General features: G+C 37.7%; 1 protein-coding gene across 5 annotated transcripts in view; it reads right to left on the bottom strand.

The window, feature by feature from the left end:
- Nucleotides 1-12730, bottom strand: part of ccdc102a (coiled-coil domain containing 102A) — an 89261-nt gene that overhangs the window by 57795 nt on the left and 18736 nt on the right. Inside the window, exon 1 of one of the 5 annotated variants that reach the window (XM_057343866.1) lies at nucleotides 5404-5512. The exons of 3 other annotated variants lie outside the window; for them this stretch is intronic. The gene's annotated coding sequence lies outside the window, so the exon portion shown is untranslated. Of the gene's footprint in view, nucleotides 1-5398; nucleotides 5513-12730 lie in introns of those variants that run through there. One more of the 5 variants, XM_057343859.1, reaches the window with a different exon arrangement.

Raw genomic sequence — 12730 nt, 5'->3', positions numbered from 1 at the left:
GTGTTCTGTCTTGCCCCCTCGTGGGAAGTTTTTGTTTTATGGTTGTTGCTTTTTCTCAATTTAGTTTTTCCCCATTGTGGGTGTTTTGTTTCTGTTTTGGTTTAAATAAATATCTGTTAACCCCGTCATTGCCATTGCCTGCCTGCATCTGGGTTCTTCCACGCACCATCCGTGACAGCCACAGAATTCGTTAACATTACATTAGTTAGAAAAATACCAACGTGATATTAAATGATTAACAATAATTCATTTATTGCCATAACTTGTTCGGAGCGGTTGTTCTTTGTAAATTCATATTCGTTAGTTAAAAATATATTATGTAATGATAATTTCAACAACTTGAAACATGAAAATGTATATTTCACTGCAACTAATGTTAATGAATTTTGCCTTAGCATAAGACTCATACCTTTTTCCATACCACAGCATTTTCCTCCTAAGTTAAAATAGTCATCGCCTTCAAGTTACAGTCTGTAAATAAATTTGCACGGGTGTTTTTTTACACGCTGTAATTCCTTAGATACCATAGTTGATCTTATTTATTGATGCAAATGCATTGCAAAGCTAAACAAGACAGACACTGACCATGAAAAGACAAAGAGAACAATATTTATGCGGTGGTGATCAGCAGGATTAGTCATTCTTCCTCAGATGACGGTCACGTAATAAACAGGACTACAAGCACTACAATGGCTCCGTCTTTGTTGCGGGGTATTTTTAGGATCTTAACAGTCGTCATGGAGGTATCAAGCCCTTTACTTTATTTATTATCAAAATTATAAACAATAAAGCCAGATATTCTTGTTAGATCTGGGTTTTGTTACCGGGAGTTAGAAGAGCAGCACGTTTTCACAGCTATCGGCTTGTTATCCGGCTGAGTAACTTTCCCAGAGTACAATAGGCCTATATGCTTGTTTTTCCTATCAAGAACATGTAAAACAAAATAAACAAGATCATGGACTGTAAATATACATTGCGTTTTGTATGTTCTGCTTTTTGTAAGATTTCGCTCCGCGCATATTTAAATGCAGTTTTTCTTCCAACGTTGCAAATCTTTTCAACATTAAAAAAACTATATACAGCATATAATATTAGTGCGTTATGAATATTTAAAGATAATTATAAGCTTGATGTGAAATTGTGACTAAATAAAAACGTAAAAAATTACGTCTTTATCAACTTCATTTAAATAAACGAATATTCGTTTTTTATGAGCTCAAATGTTCGAATATGAAATTATTGAAAAATGCCCATCCCTAGTGTAAATCTGTTGTGAAGGCCTGAAAGCAAGAGCAAATGCACTTTTAATAGAGATATCACCTATTTGCCCCATGTATTATTTTGTCATGTACCTGTATATACTAATGTTTTGAATTTTGAAAAAGTTTATGAGGTCACGTCATCAACCACTAATTTCCTTTCAGATAGAGCTTTACAGCAAGACATTATAGGTGACAAAACCACACTTAAAGGCTTAAAACTATACACAGATCACATTAGACTCATTCCGTGTTGAAACCCAGCAGAAGAAAAGGCTGATCTTGACGTAAAAATGAAACTACATCAATCATTTGCTGATTCAACTCAATAAGCTCCCACTATACTGCTTACTCAAATAAGTATCAAAGTGTTTTTTGAGAACCTTGAGAGAAAAGGAAAATCAACCTTTACACATGTCGTTCTTCAAGCTGGCCTGCTTTTAGATCTATACTCTCGGACATATTCCCACGATAAATTCTCAAGTACTCATAATCTTGTGGCCAAATTGCCGTCTTTGATGGTGTCTTATCTTAACAATCATTCATAAAATACACTGACATAGGCTATGCATGGAATTCCTGGCTTTATTTTAAATGACTATGAACTGTCAAAAATACTGTATAGCTTTATAAGCTTTTATGTCACTTCCTATAAACGAAATGCCTGCAAATATGGTCACTCAGATCCAGTAGATAAACAATACAGAAATATCAGGAATTGACCATTCTTAATATGAATTCCTGTAAACTCATAAACTTATTCTGAACAAAAGACCATTGATTGTCAGTGTGTGTGGAGATATGGCAGGCACACACATAGACATCTTAATAGCAAATTGACTCATAATTTATGTGACTGTGAAACAAGACCGAGATCTGGACAACTCTCAATAAATCTGGATGCAGATTGCTCACTTAAGTGGGAGAGCCAGAGCCAGAATCTCCAAATAAAACAAAAATGCTCACCAATTTCTGCTTCGGCATTCTGTATAAAGTTGAGTTTCAGATAAACATGACAATAAGATGGAGATGATGACAGGTGAGTTGACAAGAGTGAGGCGGGTTGAGTGGCAGGGACATAAACATCCCTTATGGTCCTAACCCCCCCCAAAATCTTTTTCGTTCTTTTTCTTTTACTCTCCTCTACATTTACAAAAACAGAAATGAAGCCAGAAAGAGATCAGCAGACATCAATTGGAATAACTCATCATAGCTTGCATTTGTCAGGAACAGCACCTTTTAAATAAGTATTGCACACAACCCACAAATCACAAAAACTACATCTATGATGCTCTTCTTAAAAGAAACAAACAAAAAGCACCTGATGCTTGCAGACCTTACAGAGCTTGATTCCACTGCAAATATACAAACAAGTCTATGAGAGAATAGAATAGAATAGAATAGAATGAGCTTTATTGGCCAAGTATGTTTCCACATACGAGGAATTTGTTATAGTGACAGAAGCTCCACAGTACAACAGAAAGACAGCAACAGGACAGAACACAGATGAAAAAAAAAAAAAAATATACAATAATATAGAAATAGGCAATGTACAAAACAGCAAAAACACAATATACAATATGAGCAAGCCCATGCCACAACAGAAATACTATACGCAATGATATAAGCGCATTCAGCTGCCAAGCATGTTTGCATTTACAAGGGCTTTGACTGTGATTACAGAGTCAGTCAGAGTATGAAATACTGCCCACTTAGTGGGACAAAATTTACATCAAAAGGGAAGTGCAATCTGAAGCCCTGATGTGAGCACGTAGAAGAGGTTTAGAACAGGACACATCAGTTTACTGAAGTGCTGATCGTGTAAATGGTAAAAGCCAGAATGGCTCTCAGAATGGCTGTTTATCAGAATATGTTTGTGTTTAGGTGCTACAAGGCAGTAAGGTTTCCCACTTTTTTCAATGTAAAGAACATGGTGGTCCACGACTCCACGTCCACGATTTTGACCAGCACCAGACCACAGTCTCTTTAAAGGGATAGGTCACCCGAAAATGAATCATCATCTGTAACCGAACATCGGCCGTACCCATTCACTTCTATTGTATGCACACAAAATCAATGCAAGTGAATGGGTACTGCCATGGTTTGCTTCCGACATTCTTCAAAATATCTTCTTTTGTGTTCTGCAGAAACAAGAAAGTCATACAGGTTTGAAATAACAAGAATGTGAGTAAATGATGACAAAACATTTTTGGTTGAACTATCCTGTTAAGGCAAGTTATGCTTCTCGGTTATAGGGGTAGGCGGTTTCATGGTACAGTCATTTTAATTAACCTAAAAGGCAGAACTTCCCACCCATAAAATGGCCATGTTGAGCATTCATACTTCTGAACTGTTTCCTCCTCAAAATTGTCTCGAGCCAAAAGAGCACTAACAAAAATAAACCAACATTGACATTCTAAGTTGGTCTTTTCCACAGTCACAACTCCAAAAATAATTAGGTTGCCCTAAGTTAAAAAAACATTTTCAAACAAATGTACAAGCAGAATAAGAGTAAAATTACTCTATCCGGCCCCACCAAACAAAAATACAACGGCCATGATTGGCTAGTGCTGTAAGAAAATATCAATGGTCCGTAGAAAACCACTTTCCTTTCATGTATGTATCGGCCCATTTGTATGTAATGGTGAAAATATTTCACGACACGTGGCCAGTTCCACTGTGATATTTATGTTCCAGTATGTGATCTTTAGGTAATGGCATTGGCGGCTTTGGAAACCAAGTTTCTTCTACTTAAATTGTTCAATCATGCAGAATGCTTATATGGACATGATATATTAGTTCCTCAATGTTAACAGGAAATTGTTGGGCTTCCTCAGACTCCAGGATTCAGATATCAGTGTAATCTAGGACACATGGTGCATTCCTGAATAATGACTCAATGACAAATCCATACATACACAACCTTTGCTACAGTACTTAAATCCATAAAAACACATATGGGAGAAGCAACAACACACCAAAGAAAACATTCAGCCCTACATGACCGTACTGGTTGGTGGGCATAATTGCAAAGCAAATTCTCTTGATGTTTAAAGGGGTAGTGCAACAGTGTTCATGCATTCTGACTTCTTTACAATGTTAAACGTTCTGGCTTCTCGTGCTTGACATGGTCAACTTGTCAAAAAACGAGTTGGACGTATGATGTAGTATTTCTGTGCTCGATACACTCCCCCCCCAAGGTTCCCCCCAAGGAAAGTTTTTTTAGAACATGAAATTCCCTTACGTAACAACTTTTCTTAGTCCCTTATTGGACAATTCTCCCGGAAAAGCACGCCCATGCGTCAACCAGCGAGAGAAAGAGCACACCCACACGTCAACCATGGAGAGTGGGAGAAAGAGCACGCCCATCAATGTGTTCCTTCGGTCATAATGTGTTTGTTTGTTCACTGCATTTCGGTTAGGAATGTTATATATAAACGGTGGATACAACGCTGGATTTGGAGATCGTTTGAAACTGATAGATGGAGCGGTCCCAGCACTAAAAGATGCCGTTCATGAACCGCAAGCAAAAAGTGAAACTGAGTCGTATCATATGTCTGTGTTTTGTTGGCAATCGGTGCGTACGTGCATAATGTACACCACACAAACTTATAGTGAATCAACAGTAATGAGATGATGTATTGTGTGCTCGTGCTTTAGTTCCGCCACCCCTGCATGCCTTCAGGACGCCGCCTGCTTTCGGAAATAATCATACAGCTGTATCTGCCTTTTATAAATGCGATCCTCTTCGACGATACGAAGTATGCAACACTCTATAGGTACTCAAGATTAATATGAGATTGGCAGAAACTGTGTGCGTTACATCCACTGTAACATTTTAAAACTCTGAACTAAAAGTGAAGCAAAGATATGCAAAAATGCCCTAGGCTCATCCTCTATGATGGAACTTCGGGCAAAGCATTATGGGTCATTCCATGTCAAATGGAAGACCAGCAAGACCAACATCTGGAAGGATGTTAAAATAATTATGAAATGCCACCGATGAATATTTATTAAAGAGTAAATATTTTGTGATTTTTAAGGTCCTACTTTGGTTTATGGAGTGTCCAACAACAAGTTTCCGTACATACACGGTGTAAAAACACTTGGATTTTCTAATAATAGGCAGTTATTGTTACCTTACTTCTTGATGACTCTCAAACGATTCGTTCGGCGATTCATCTGTCTAATCCCCTCCTTTCTGTCAGCCTATTGTGGCGGGCATTACACGGAATGACGCAAATCCAACCCGGAACTGAAATTAGAAAGATTCATTCGCGTGATTCAGAGTCGACTCCTTTTTTCCCAAGCCAATAACTTTGTTATACGTTCACTTTCGGCTTTCAGACTGCTTACATTCACACACAGCAACATTACACATGGCATGAAATGTAATTTTAAGGACATTGTAATATTTACTCTTAAAGTAAACCAGTAATTTGTAAAGGGAGGTAAATATGACAATTTTCACCTGAAATTTAGAACCATATTAGAGGGGGTAAAAAATGACATGAGAAATATGCCAGGATCATAATTTTATTTTTACACAGAGATCGGTATAGCTGTTAGTAAATCTGTTAATTTTAGCAATCCTTGATGCATTTTTTGCCAATGGTGACAGCTCAAAAATGAAGAAAGGGCATCTTTTGTGTTCTTTTTACAAAATTCGCATGCCTGTAACTCCAGAACCGTAAGAGATACCTTAATGTCCTTTCAGGTTCTTTTATACTTGACCAACTTGTTTTTTAGGAACTACATTTTAAAGCCCTATAAGGTTCAGTCCTGGAGATAAGGGGATCTAAATATGGCTTCATGAGAAAACTGTTAAAATGGACACATTTTCAGTCATCAAATACCACATGTGGGTCATTTTTCAAAAATCTGAAGAACAAATAATGTTGAAATTAGAAATGTATCTTTTTTCCTTCTATCAAAACAACTGCACTAAACATAACCATTACTGTAAAAAATTATTGGGTTAAGGCACAATAACTTGTTCTGAATAGTTTTTTATAATAATATAATATTTTTATTTTTATTTATAAGATTCTATATTTCTTTGAGTTAAAGGGAAATTTGGATAAAGGGATGCTGTTAATTATGGCCCGAGCACCGATGATGTGAGGAATTGCTCCGTTTGTTATAATATTTAAAATGAATCACGTGCTTGAGAGCCTAAACATGCTCGAAAACTCATGAAGGTTTGCATACATGTCAGAGGTGGTAAAAATTTACATCTGATATGGGTTTTAGAATGAAGTGTGGCAAAATGGCTCTATAGAACCACCTACAAATTTTCAATAAAGCAGCCCTTGTGCTGTGTGGGCCAGTGGTGGTTCATTTTTGAGCTGTCACCATTGGCATAAAATTCATCAAGTATTGCTAAAATTAACAGATTTACTAACAGATATACTGAAAAATAAAATTATGATTTTGGCATATTTCTCATGTCAATTTTACCCCCTCTAATATGGCTTCAAATTTCAAGTGAAAATTGTCATTTTTACCCCCTCTACAAATTAATTGATTACTTAATAACTATTCATCAGTGGCATTTAATATTTTGCCTTTCATCGCTACTAATATTGGTCTTGCTTCTGTAAAAAAATAAAATAAAATTTGAGCCGGGACCTCTGGTTGAGTTGACACGGAATGACCCTTATGGAGATTGGGGCTGATGTTCTTAGGAGCAATAAGGGTGGATCAAACTACACTATATACAGTATGAGTAAGTAGGGCTGTCACGATTATTCGTTTCATCGCGATTGTTTGACCTCATCGCGATGGTTTCAGATCATAGCAATTATTGCACATCTCTATAGAAGACACTAGGGGGAGCTGTAGTGCATCTGCATATTGCATATTTTAGTGTATATATTCAAATGTACAAGCAGAATAAGAGTAAAATTACTCTATCCGGCCCCACCAAACAAAAATACAACGGCCATGATTGGCTAGTGCTGTAAGAAAATATCAATGGTCCGTAGAAAACCACTTTCCTTTCATGTATGTATCGGCCCATTTGTATGTAATGGTGAAAATATTTCACGACACGTGGCCAGTTCCACTGTGATATTTATGTTCCAGTATGTGATCTTTAGGTAATGGCATTGGCGGCTTTGGAAACCAAGTTTCTTCTACTTAAATTGTTCAATCATGCAGAATGCTTATATGGACATGATATATTAGTTCCTCAATGTTAACAGGAAATTGTTGGGCTTCCTCAGACTCCAGGATTCAGATATCAGTGTAATCTAGGACACATGGTGCATTCCTGAATAATGACTCAATGACAAATCCATACATACACAACCTTTGCTACAGTACTTAAATCCATAAAAACACATATGGGAGAAGCAACAACACACCAAAGAAAACATTCAGCCCTACATGACCGTACTGGTTGGTGGGCATAATTGCAAAGCAAATTCTCTTGATGTTTAAAGGGGTAGTGCAACAGTGTTCATGCATTCTGACTTCTTTACAATGTTAAACGTTCTGGCTTCTCGTGCTTGACATGGTCAACTTGTCAAAAAACGAGTTGGACGTATGATGTAGTATTTCTGTGCTCGATACACTCCCCCCCAAGGTTCCCCCCAAGGAAAGTTTTTTTAGAACATGAAATTCCCTTACGTAACAACTTTTCTTAGTCCCTTATTGGACAATTCTCCCGGAAAAGCACGCCCATGCGTCAACCAGCGAGAGAAAGAGCACACCCACACGTCAACCATGGAGAGTGGGAGAAAGAGCACGCCCATCAATGTGTTCTTACAACTTTTACTTGTAGTGGAGTAATATTTGACCAGTAGTATCTGTACTTTCACTCAAGTAAGGAAGTTGTGTACTTCGTCCACCTCTGTGTACCTGTATATACTAATGTTTTGAATTTTGAAAAAGTTTATGAGGTCAAGTCATCAACCACTAATTTCCTTTCAGATAGAGCTTTACAGCAAGACATTATATCCCGAAAGGTGACAAAACCACACTTAAAGGCTTAAAACTACACACAGATCACATTAGACTCATTCCGTGTTGAAACCCAGCAGAAGAAAAGGCTGATCTTGACGTAAAAATGAAACTACATCAATCATTTGCTGATTCAACTCAATAAGCTCCCACTATACTGCTTACTCAAATAAGTATCAAAGTGTTTTTTGAGAACCTTGAGAGAAAAGGAAAATCAACCTTTACACATGTCGTTCTTCAAGCTGGCCTGCTTTTAGATCTATACTCTCGGACATATTCCCACGATAAATTCTCAAGTACTCATAATCTTGTGGCCAAATTGCCGTCTTTGATGGTGTCTTATCTTAACAATCATTCATAAAATACACTGACATAGGCTATGCATGGAATTCCTGGCTTTATTTTAAATGACTATGAACTGTCAAAAATACTGTATAGCTTTATAAGCTTTTATGTCACTTCCTATAAACGAAATGCCTGCAAATATGGTCACTCAGATCCAGTAGATAAACAATACAGAAATATCAGGAATTGACCATTCTTAATATGAATTCCTGTAAACTCATAAACTTATTCTGAACAAAAGACCATTGATTGTCAGTGTGTGTGGAGATATGGCAGGCACACACATAGACATCTTAATAGCAAATTGACTCATAATTTATGTGACTGTGAAACAAGACCGAGATCTGGACAACTCTCAATAAATCTGGATGCAGATTGCTCACTTAAGTGGGAGAGCCAGAGCCAGAATCTCCAAATAAAACAAAAATGCTCACCAATTTCTGCTTCGGCATTCTGTATAAAGTTGAGTTTCAGATAAACATGACAATAAGATGGAGATGATGACAGGTGAGTTGACAAGAGTGAGGCGGGTTGAGTGGCAGGGACATAAACATCCCTTATGGTCCTAACCCCCCCCAAAATCTTTTTCGTTCTTTTTCTTTTACTCTCCTCTACATTTACAAAAACAGAAATGAAGCCAGAAAGAGATCAGCAGACATCAATTGGAATAACTCATCATAGCTTGCATTTGTCAGGAACAGCACCTTTTAAATAAGTATTGCACACAACCCACAAATCACAAAAACTACATCTATGATGCTCTTCTTAAAAGAAACAAACAAAAAGCACCTGATGCTTGCAGACCTTACAGAGCTTGATTCCACTGCAAATATACAAACAAGTCTATGAGAGAATAGAATAGAATAGAATAGAATGAGCTTTATTGGCCAAGTATGTTTCCACATACGAGGAATTTGTTATAGTGACAGAAGCTCCACAGTACAACAGAAAGACAGCAACAGGACAGAACACAGATGAAAAAAAAAAAAAAATATACAATAATATAGAAATAGGCAATGTACAAAACAGCAAAAACACAATATACAATATGAGCAAGCCCATGCCACAACAGAAATACTATACGCAATGATATAAGCGCATTCAGCTGCCAAGCATGTTTGCATTTACAAGGGCTTTGACTGTGATTACAGAGTCAGTCAGAGTATGAAATACTGCCCACTTAGTGGGACAAAATTTACATCAAAAGGGAAGTGCAATCTGAAGCCCTGATGTGAGCACGTAGAAGAGGTTTAGAACAGGACACATCAGTTTACTGAAGTGCTGATCGTGTAAATGGTAAAAGCCAGAATGGCTCTCAGAATGGCTGTTTATCAGAATATGTTTGTGTTTAGGTGCTACAAGGCAGTAAGGTTTCCCACTTTTTTCAATGTAAAGAACATGGTGGTCCACGACTCCACGTCCACGATTTTGACCAGCACCAGACCACAGTCTCTTTAAAGGGATAGGTCACCCGAAAATGAATCATCATCTGTAACCGAACATCGGCCGTACCCATTCACTTCTATTGTATGCACACAAAATCAATGCAAGTGAATGGGTACTGCCATGGTTTGCTTCCGACATTCTTCAAAATATCTTCTTTTGTGTTCTGCAGAAACAAGAAAGTCATACAGGTTTGAAATAACAAGAATGTGAGTAAATGATGACAAAACATTTTTGGTTGAACTATCCTGTTAAGGCAAGTTATGCTTCTCGGTTATAGGGGTAGGCGGTTTCATGGTACAGTCATTTTAATTAACCTAAAAGGCAGAACTTCCCACCCATAAAATGGCCATGTTGAGCATTCATACTTCTGAACTGTTTCCTCCTCAAAATTGTCTCGAGCCAAAAGAGCACTAACAAAAATAAACCAACATTGACATTCTAAGTTGGTCTTTTCCACAGTCACAACTCCAAAAATAATTAGGTTGCCCTAAGTTAAAAAAACATTTTCAAACAAATGTACAAGCAGAATAAGAGTAAAATTACTCTATCCGGCCCCACCAAACAAAAATACAACGGCCATGATTGGCTAGTGCTGTAAGAAAATATCAATGGTCCGTAGAAAACCACTTTCCTTTCATGTATGTATCGGCCCATTTGTATGTAATGGTGAAAATATTTCACGACACGTGGCCAGTTCCACTGTGATATTTATGTTCCAGTATGTGATCTTTAGGTAATGGCATTGGCGGCTTTGGAAACCAAGTTTCTTCTACTTAAATTGTTCAATCATGCAGAATGCTTATATGGACATGATATATTAGTTCCTCAATGTTAACAGGAAATTGTTGGGCTTCCTCAGACTCCAGGATTCAGATATCAGTGTAATCTAGGACACATGGTGCATTCCTGAATAATGACTCAATGACAAATCCATACATACACAACCTTTGCTACAGTACTTAAATCCATAAAAACACATATGGGAGAAGCAACAACACACCAAAGAAAACATTCAGCCCTACATGACCGTACTGGTTGGTGGGCATAATTGCAAAGCAAATTCTCTTGATGTTTAAAGGGGTAGTGCAACAGTGTTCATGCATTCTGACTTCTTTACAATGTTAAACGTTCTGGCTTCTCGTGCTTGACATGGTCAACTTGTCAAAAAACGAGTTGGACGTATGATGTAGTATTTCTGTGCTCGATACACTCCCCCCCCAAGGTTCCCCCCAAGGAAAGTTTTTTTAGAACATGAAATTCCCTTACGTAACAACTTTTCTTAGTCCCTTATTGGACAATTCTCCCGGAAAAGCACGCCCATGCGTCAACCAGCGAGAGAAAGAGCACACCCACACGTCAACCATGGAGAGTGGGAGAAAGAGCACGCCCATCAATGTGTTCCTTCGGTCATAATGTGTTTGTTTGTTCACTGCATTTCGGTTAGGAATGTTATATATAAACGGTGGATACAACGCTGGATTTGGAGATCGTTTGAAACTGATAGATGGAGCGGTCCCAGCACTAAAAGATGCCGTTCATGAACCGCAAGCAAAAAGTGAAACTGAGTCGTATCATATGTCTGTGTTTTGTTGGCAATCGGTGCGTACGTGCATAATGTACACCACACAAACTTATAGTGAATCAACAGTAATGAGATGATGTATTGTGTGCTCGTGCTTTAGTTCCGCCACCCCTGCATGCCTTCAGGACGCCGCCTGCTTTCGGAAATAATCATACAGCTGTATCTGCCTTTTATAAATGCGATCCTCTTCGACGATACGAAGTATGCAACACTCTATAGGTACTCAAGATTAATATGAGATTGGCAGAAACTGTGTGCGTTACATCCACTGTAACATTTTAAAACTCTGAACTAAAAGTGAAGCAAAGATATGCAAAAATGCCCTAGGCTCATCCTCTATGATGGAACTTCGGGCAAAGCATTATGGGTCATTCCATGTCAAATGGAAGACCAGCAAGACCAACATCTGGAAGGATGTTAAAATAATTATGAAATGCCACCGATGAATATTTATTAAAGAGTAAATATTTTGTGATTTTTAAGGTCCTACTTTGGTTTATGGAGTGTCCAACAACAAGTTTCCGTACATACACGGTGTAAAAACACTTGGATTTTCTAATAATAGGCAGTTATTGTTACCTTACTTCTTGATGACTCTCAAACGATTCGTTCGGCGATTCATCTGTCTAATCCCCTCCTTTCTGTCAGCCTATTGTGGCGGGCATTACACGGAATGACGCAAATCCAACCCGGAACTGAAATTAGAAAGATTCATTCGCGTGATTCAGAGTCGACTCCTTTTTTCCCAAGCCAATAACTTTGTTATACGTTCACTTTCGGCTTTCAGACTGCTTACATTCACACACAGCAACATTACACATGGCATGAAATGTAATTTTAAGGACATTGTAATATTTACTCTTAAAGTAAACCAGTAATTTGTAAAGGGAGGTAAATATGACAATTTTCACCTGAAATTTAGAACCATATTAGAGGGGGTAAAAAATGACATGAGAAATATGCCAGGATCATAATTTTATTTTTACACAGAGATCGGTATAGCTGTTAGTAAATCTGTTAATTTTAGCAATCCTTGATGCATTTTTTGCCAATGGTGACAGCTCAAAAATGAAGAAAGGGCATCTTTTGTGTTCTTTTTACAAAATTCGCATGCCTGTAACTCCAGAACCGT

Source organism: Triplophysa rosa, linkage group LG1 (assembly GCF_024868665.1).
Source record: "Triplophysa rosa linkage group LG1, Trosa_1v2, whole genome shotgun sequence".
NCBI classification, from domain to species: Eukaryota; Metazoa; Chordata; class Actinopteri; order Cypriniformes; family Nemacheilidae; genus Triplophysa; species Triplophysa rosa.
Note: the sequence above shows the minus strand (reverse complement) of the source record. Positions and strands in the feature narration are given on the sequence as shown.